Below are 8520 nucleotides of genomic sequence, written 5' to 3'. Positions count from 1 at the left end.
TGCTTGTTTTATTGTTTCTTGTATTTAGGAAGGTTAAATCACATTGACCAGCCTTAGACATCTTGCACTAGGACAGGTTTTAGCCCGCTCACTAGGAAAGCCCTTTTGACACGTGGATCGAGTGACGTTGCTTTTGCACAAGAACTGGGAATCGTGTTATTTGGGTTTAGGAGCAAATATATTAAACAATATTTAAAATTCAATCTGGGTTGAAATATATTGTTTGTGTGAGCATCGTTTGCATCATTTATTAGAGTCTTAGGTTTTAGAAGTGGTTTATGATTGAGACTCGATCCGATAATTCAGAGTTATTACCATTTGATTCAGAAATTGAACGGACACTCCATAGGAAGATTAGAAATCTCGCCGAGTTAGAGATACCCATAACCTTTGTCGGCAATACACCAATTTTTGCTGACATGGCTGAATGACGTTGTTGCCCAAGTACCTAGGTCCATTAAGGAATTCATATATCCTACTAGGACGACTTGACCGTCTTGCATCGTTCCCCTGCCGACCAATGCTAAACACTTTGAGTTAAAGCCCAATCTGCTTGGGCTACTTCATTCCTAAGTTTAGTGGGACTGATGAGGAAGATCCATATCTTCATGTAAGGGAATTTGAAGATATTTGTGGGATTGTTTAACTTTAACAGTTTAGCGATGAGGCTATAAAGTTGAAACTATTCCCATTTTCTCTTAAGGAGAAAGCGAAGAGTTGTTTTCACACTCTTCCATCGAATTCCATAACGGGTTGGGAAAAGTTATGCGTTGTGTTTGTATAAACTTTTTCCCTAATCATAAGGCGACTGCTTTTAGAAAAAGTCTATCATCGTTTTGCCAAAATGATGGAGAGTCATTATGGAAGTGTATGGAAATATTTAAGGACATGCTCTTGCAGTGTCCTAACCATGGCCTAGAGAAAGATAGGATAGTCCAGATTCTCTATGAGGGTCTTGATTTTAATTCTAAGGCTATGATTGAGACCATGAGTACTGGAGATTTCTGTGATAAGACTGTAGATGAAGCATGAACCTTTTTAGAATAAGTCTCTGAAAAGGTCCAGCAATGGGAAACTAGCCGTGAGCTTAAGAAGGTGGCTAGTAGTACTATACAGAATGGTTTGTTCCATGTTGACAAGGAATTTGACACGAACGCTAGGATGGCCGCTTTAATTAGAAGAGTTGAAGTCCTCGAGCTAGAAAAAGAGGCAAAGTCTCCAGCTTCGGTTAACAATATCGAGGCCCCTAGTTGTGTTTTGTGTGATAGTCTTGATCACATTATAGATAATTGCCCTGGCATAACTGCACAAGTCAATGCTTTTAATTCATACCAAAAACCAGGCAATAATCCTTTTTCTAACACGTATAACCCAGGGTGGCATAACCACCCCAATTTGTTTTGGTCTAAGGGTATACATCAGGGAGGCCCCGTGGGTAACTCAAACCCAGTACTACAGTATGCACCTCAACCACCTAAACTTTCACCTATAGAAGAAGCCATTACTCAATTATCACAAAACACCATGAAATTCCAAGAAACAACCCAACAGTTTATGCAAGCCAGTCAAACTGTTACTCAAGATAATGCTCAAGCCATTAGGAAGATTGAAGTCACCATAAGTCAAATTGCTAATACTTTGAATGAAAGGGACAAGGGTAGGTTTCCTAGTAAACCAGTGGCTAATCCAAAGGGACAGTACGAAATAGGCTCTAACTTGAGCCAAGAGTACCACCAGGAGCAAGCTAAGTCTATTACCGTTCTTAGAAGTGGTAAACATATTGATAATAGGGTTGAGATGCCTAGGGATGTTGAGGTCAGATCTGATCCTATAGAGTGTGAGGGCGAGAAGAGTGATGTAAGTGGTTCTAATAGTCGTGATGCTTCTAAGAAGTGCTTAGAGCCTCCTATGTCTTTCGAGTCTAGTCATGTACCATCTTATATACCAAAAGCCCCTTTTCCTGAGAGGTTAGTTCAGGCTAAGAAAGGAAATACTTTTAATGAGATAATGGAGATGTTTAAGCAAGTTGATATTAATATTCCGTTACTGGATGCTATAAAACAAGTTCCTTCTTATGCCAAGTTTCTTAAGGATATGTGTACGCAAAAATGTAAGTTGAATGTGCATAAGAAAGCTTTCCTTACTGAGCAAGTGAGTTCGATTATTCAAAACCGCACTCCACCTAAGTTTAGAGATCCAGGATGCCCTACTATATCCTGTGTTATAGGTGATCATATGATTGAGAAGGCATTACTTGATTTGGGGGCTAGTGTTAATTTGTTACCTTATTCAGTTTATTTACAGCTTGGTCTTGGTAAATTGAAACCTACGCCGATTACACTTCAAATGGCGGATAGGTCTGTTAGGGTTCCACGTGGTATTGTTGAAGATGTTTTGCTTCAGGTTGATAAATTTTATTTCCCAGTTGATTTTATTGTTCTAGAAACACAACCTGTTCAAGATCTTAAACACCATATTCCTGTCATCTTAGGTCGTCCATTTTTAGCCACATCCAATGCTATCATTAACTGTCGTAATGGAGTGTTGAAGCTTTCTTTTGGTAATATGACTACAGAACTTAATGTGTTTAATGTGAGTCAACAACCTCCTGAACCTAATGATCTTTGGGATGTTAATCTTATTGATAGTATGGTTCACAAGACTTTCTTGGAAAGTTATTCTGATGACCCTCTTGAGTCTTGTTTAACTCACTTTGGTGGTGATTTTGATGTGGATAATTCTATTTGTAAAGTAAATGCTTTGCTTGATGCCACCCCAATCTTAGATACTAATAAGTGGAAAACCAAGGTAGAACCTCTTTCTCCTTCTGAGTCTAAACCAGTTCCTTCCATAGAGAGTCATCCTAAGCTTGAGTTGAAACCATTACCTGATACTCTTAAGTATGTCTTTTTGGGACCTGATGAGACTTGCCTGTTATTATTGCTTCTAATCTTGATAGTGAACAAGAGAGTAAATTGCTTAGGGTTCTTAGGGACCATAAGACAGCTTTAGGGTGGACTATTGCTGATATTAATGGGATAAGCCCCACTGATTGTATGCATCATATTCATCTAGAGGAGAATGCTAAACCAACCCGTGAATTCCAGAGACGGCTTAATCCTAACATGAGAGAGGTAGTGAGAGCCGAGGTTCTCAAGTTGTTAGATGCGGGTATCATTTATCCCATCTCTGATAGTAAATGGGTGAGTTCGGTTCAGGTTGTCCCTAAGAAGTCTGGTATTACGGTAGTTAAGAATGTGAATGGCGAGTTAGTTCCTACCCGTATGATTACTGGGTGGCGCTTTTGCATTGACTATCGTAAGTTGAATCTAGCCACTAGGAAAGATCACTTTCCTCTTCCTTTTATTGACCAGATTCTTGAACAGTTAGCCGGTCATAAGTATTATTGTTTTCTCGATGGTTATTCCGGTTATTACCAAATATGTATTACACCAGAGGATCAAGAAAAGACAACTTTTACTTGCCCTTTTGGAACTTTTGCCTACCGTCGTATGCCGTTTGGGTTATGTAATGCACCTGGTACCTTCCAGAGATGTATGCTTAGCATTTTTTCTGACATGGTAGAAAGATTTCTTGAGGTGTTTATGGATGATTTCTCCATATTTGGTGATTCTTTTGATGAGGGTTTGCACCATTTGGAATTAGTGTTAATTAGGTGCAAGGAGAAGAATCTTGTGTTGAATTGGGAGAAGTGTCATTTTATGGTTCAACACGGTATTGTTCTTGGTCATATTGTTTCTACTAAAGGAATTAAGGTCGATAAGGCTAAGATTGATGTTATTTCTAGTCTTCCACCACCTAAGACTGTGAAAGATATTAGGTCTTTTTTAGGTCATGCTGGATTTTATAGGCGATTCATTAAGGACTTTATCAAGATTTCTCGTCCTTTATGCAATTTACTTGGTAAGGACGTCGATTTTGTCTTTGATGATGATTGTTTGAAAGCTTTTGAGAAGCTTAAGCATTTATTGACTACCGCTCCTATCATACAACCACCTGATTAGAATTTACCTTTTGAGTTAATGTGTGATGCATCGGACTATGCTCTTGGGGCTATTTTAGGTCAACGGTTTGATAAGTTGGCCCATGTAATTTATGAGTCAAACTCTTAATGATGCCCAAATGAATTACACTACAACCGAGAAGGAGTTGTTAGCTATTGTGTTTGCTTTAGACAAGTTTAGGTCTTATCTCATAGGGTCTAAGGTTGTTGTGTTTACTAATAATTTAGCATTGAAGTATCTTCTTTCTAAAAAGGATGCTAAAGCACATCTTATTCATTGGGTCCTCTTATTACAAGAGTTTGACATTGAGATTAGGGATAAAAAGGGAACAGAGAACGTGGTTGCTGACCACTTGTCTAGGCTTATAGTAGAGTCTTCTACTAGTCTTTTGCCTTTGAATGAGTCCTTCCCTGATGAGCAACTTTTTGTTGTCTCCCAGTTGCCTTGGTATGCAGATATTGTTAATTATCTTGTTATAGGCCAGTTTCTTTCTCATTGGAGAAAACAAGATAAATCTAAGTTTCTTGCTGAGGTTAAGTATTTTTTCTGGGATGACCCATACTTGTTTAAGTCATGCCTTGATCAGATTGTTAGGAGATGTGTTCCTGAGATTGAGTTTCGTAGTATTCTCTCCTTTTGCCATGACCATGCATGTGGTGGTCACTTTGGTCCTAAGAAGACGGCTGCTAAGGTTTTGCAGTGTGGTTTTTATTAGCCTACTCTCTTTAGAGATGCACATGAGTTTTGTTTAGGATGTGATCGATGCCAGCGTACGGGTAATATTTCCCATAGGAACATGATGCCTCTTTCCCCTATTTTGGTTGTTGAGCTTTTTGATGTGTGGGGTATAGACTTCATGGGTCCTTTTCCTCCTTCCTTTGGTTATCTTTATATCCTCGTCGTGGTAGATTATGTTTCTAAATGGGTTGAGGCGGTGCCATGTAAAACGAATGATCACAAGGTTGTAGTTAACCTTTTGAAATATAATATATTTTCTCGTTTTGGTACTCCTCGTGCAATTATAAGTGATAATGGTACTCATTTTACAAATTGTGCGTTTGAATCTTTAATGAAAAAGTACTCTATTACTCATAAACTTGCTACCCCTTACCATCCCCAAACTAGTGGCCAAGTTGAAGTATCTAATAGGGAAATTAAACAAATTTTAGAAAAGACGGTACGACCTGATCGTAAGGATTGGTCTCAACGTCTTAATGATTCCCTTTGGGCTTATAGAACTGCTTATAAGACTCCCATTGGTATGTCTCCTTATAGGCTTGTGTTTGGGAAGGCATGTCATTTGCTTGTGGAATTAGAACATCGTGCTTTTTGGGCCATTAAAACTTTTAACTTTGACATGCGTAGAGCAGGTTCACAACGTAAGCTTCAATTGAATGAGTTAGCTGAGTTAAGGAATGAGGCATATGAGAATGCCAAGATTTACAAAGAGCGGATTAAGATTTTTCATGATAAATCTATTCTTCGCAAGTCTTTTGAACCTAATAAAAAAGTTTTGCTATATAATTCTCGTTTGCGTCTTTTTCCTGGTAAGTTACGTTCTAGGTGGACTGGTCCTTTCATTATTAAAACTGTTTTTCCTCATGGTGCTGTTGAGATAGAGAATCCTACAGATGGTCGTGTGTTTAAGGTTAATAGTGAAAGCTTGAAACCATATCTTGATGGTTTTGCTAATAAGGATGTGGAAGAGGTGGATCTTATTGATCCTGTTTATCATGACTAAATGAGTATGCTTGTTGTATTTTAGTAGTTTAGATTTTGTTTTTCTTTTGTAAGAGTCGCTTCGCATTGTTCCCAAATATTTCATTCTAGCCCCTAGTCTCCATTTGGGTTAACCAATGAGAAACATATTATTGTGATTTTCAGGTTATAACAGGTTTTATATTTATGAAATGTCGAAAATAGAGAAGAGACTTTGTCGAATTTTTTTGAATTTTGGGGCATTCATTTTATGTTTAGTTGGTAGACAAAGTGCTAATCTAAGAATTGGGTGTGCGAAGCATTCGTCTGCTAGAGACGTTAACTGTAGCGCTTATGGGAGGCAACCCATGTTTTTATTTTTGTTGAGTCTTTTGTGCACGTGTATCATGCATTCCACTCTAGCACCTTTTCTCCGCCTTTTTGGAGACGTGTAACTCTATGGAATGAGACACGTGACACATTTTAGTCATTGTAGTAACTTGGTCCTCTTTTATATTATCATTGTTATATCTTTTGTGAGGTACTAATTTCTACAGGTGACTCAAAGATATTATTTTTCGTTTTTGGAAGCTCTTGGTAACCTCTTTCCTTATATACTTTTACTTGTCCATATTGTTATCTTTTAAATTACGCATCTATGTTAACATTGAAGACAATGTCTATAAGAAGTTTGGGGGTGGGAACAAAATGTTTGTTTAGCGAAAAATAAATATGTCCAACATGGTATGATTAATGGTGATTTTCTATGATGAGAAATTTAAAAAAAAAATTGATTTCTAAAGCCACTGATTTTCAAGGAATCTATGAAGTTAAGAGTCACTTTTGAAGTTATTGTTGCTTTTAGATTATTTTCTACCTCTAGAAATAGATTTTGTTGATGAAAGTTTAAGCCAAAGTGGAATATGCACTATTAGCCACCTGATACATGTCAGATTGAAGAGTAATTTAATCTCCTACTGAACTAGAAAAGGAATATAGAGACTTAACCCGTGAGACTTGAGCCTTTGAATTTCTTGGAGAGTCTTTACGTAAATTCAGAGTCCAAGTTGACTCATTCATTCTTCTGTGCTTAAATTCGTCTCATTTTTTTCTTGTTTTGGTCAATCACGAAGTGACATCAACTGGGGAGATAGTCATTAGGTCTTGTAGTCTATTCAAAGCAGAATATCATACTGATAAGTCAAGTAGTAAGCCATTTAGCCTTTATCTATACCACCTAGTAGGATTTTCATGTTAACCCCTTTTGAGCCTTATATATTAAGCCTTTTTTTCTTAAACAAACTATCCTTAACCTAACTCCAAATAAGGAGTGTAAACCCATATTATTAGCCTTACCCATATTTCTAAGGATTTATAAAGGACTAAAGAGAAAGCTAGAAGAAGAAGATTCTGAAGGGAAAATTTACTAAAGTCAAATGAAGAAAATCATTCCTTTTGCTCAAAGTGATTCAATAGAAAAAGAATAAAAAGAAAAAAAAAAAAAAAAAAAAAAATATATATATATATATATATATATATATATATATATATATATATATAAAAAAAAAAAAAAAAAAAGAGAAATCATTGAGCGTATAGTGAGAAAGTCAAGTAATGTGATCTACAAAGTGAAGAAATTTTCCATAAAGGTAAAGTACAAGATGGTCTTTAGTTTATTCTCAGAAATTTTTGATTCCTTTTTACCATTTTCTTGTCAACCTATCCTAAACTCCGTCTTAATACCCAGACTTATCACAAAAGTATGATATAAAGTGTAGAATAGGTGAGAGGATGCTAAAGTGAAGGACCCGACACTTCACATGTGATTGATATTCTTTTCATGAGACTAATTTGTTTTTGAAATTTCATATGTCCGTCTTTTCCGGCTAAGTATGTGGGATGTTCTACTATTTTACTCATTTCCCTGCATACAGAGGTAAAATTGAAACTTATCTGAGAGAGAGACTTTCTTGTGAGTGTATGAATGGTGAGGATTGAGGTTGATATATTCTTTGGATAGTAAGTTAGGAATTCCGTTACTTGGATAAGAGACTGTATCACTTTGACTAAACACACACACGCTTTGGTTTGGAGTAGTAGTAAATCTTTTCTATCTTTGGAAGTAGTGATGAGTCTTGGTGATGATGATGTAAATTGTGATAATTGCTGATTTTTGAACTTGTTTAGTAGTGGGCAAAAAAGATTTTATCTCTGAGAAAATTATATCACCATTGGTTATGCTATGTTAATGTTTGTGCGTACCTTTTCTGAAAACCCTCACGAGACTAAACTCGTCCACTAGGGGTAACCTAGGGGTTTAAAAGGCTTGTTACACATGCTAAGTGTAATCGTGATTCCTACGAAAGTGAGTTAGGGTTTTTGTTATTAGTTTAGATTTAGTTTTGCTCGAGGACTAGCAAAATGTAAGTTTGGGGGTATTTGATAAGCACGAAAATGTTACATTATTTACACCCAATTTTATATCAGTTAGTCTGTTTAATTTATTCGTTTGACTTAATTAGTGTGTTTTCGGTGATTTTGTAGGAATTGAAGCGGACTTGATTAATAGTGTCGATATTGGCAGGAATCGGAATGGTCAGTATGGGAGTTCAGGATTTGGTTGCCTTAGATTCTTTAGTTCAATAGGTGCAAGTATTGGCAAATACATTGTCTTTGTTTGATATGGATCGGCTATGGTTTGGGTTATTGGTTTGGACCTTGTTATTTTGGGCCCAACTAAGCAACAAAAGAATAAAAGGTAAATGGTCCATAAGCTTAAGTACACCCACGTGACCAG

General features: G+C 36.7%; 1 pseudogene; it reads left to right on the top strand.

The window, feature by feature from the left end:
* Nucleotides 1-870: 870 nt before the first annotated feature.
* On the top strand, nt 871-5766 carry LOC147516883 (uncharacterized; annotated as a pseudogene).
* Nucleotides 5767-8520: the final 2754 nt, after the last annotated feature.

The sequence above is a fragment of the Coptis chinensis genome, chromosome 2 (genome assembly GCF_015680905.1).
Source record: "Coptis chinensis isolate HL-2020 chromosome 2, ASM1568090v1, whole genome shotgun sequence".
Lineage (NCBI taxonomy): Eukaryota > Viridiplantae > Streptophyta > Magnoliopsida > Ranunculales > Ranunculaceae > Coptis > Coptis chinensis.
Note: the sequence above shows the minus strand (reverse complement) of the source record. Positions and strands in the feature narration are given on the sequence as shown.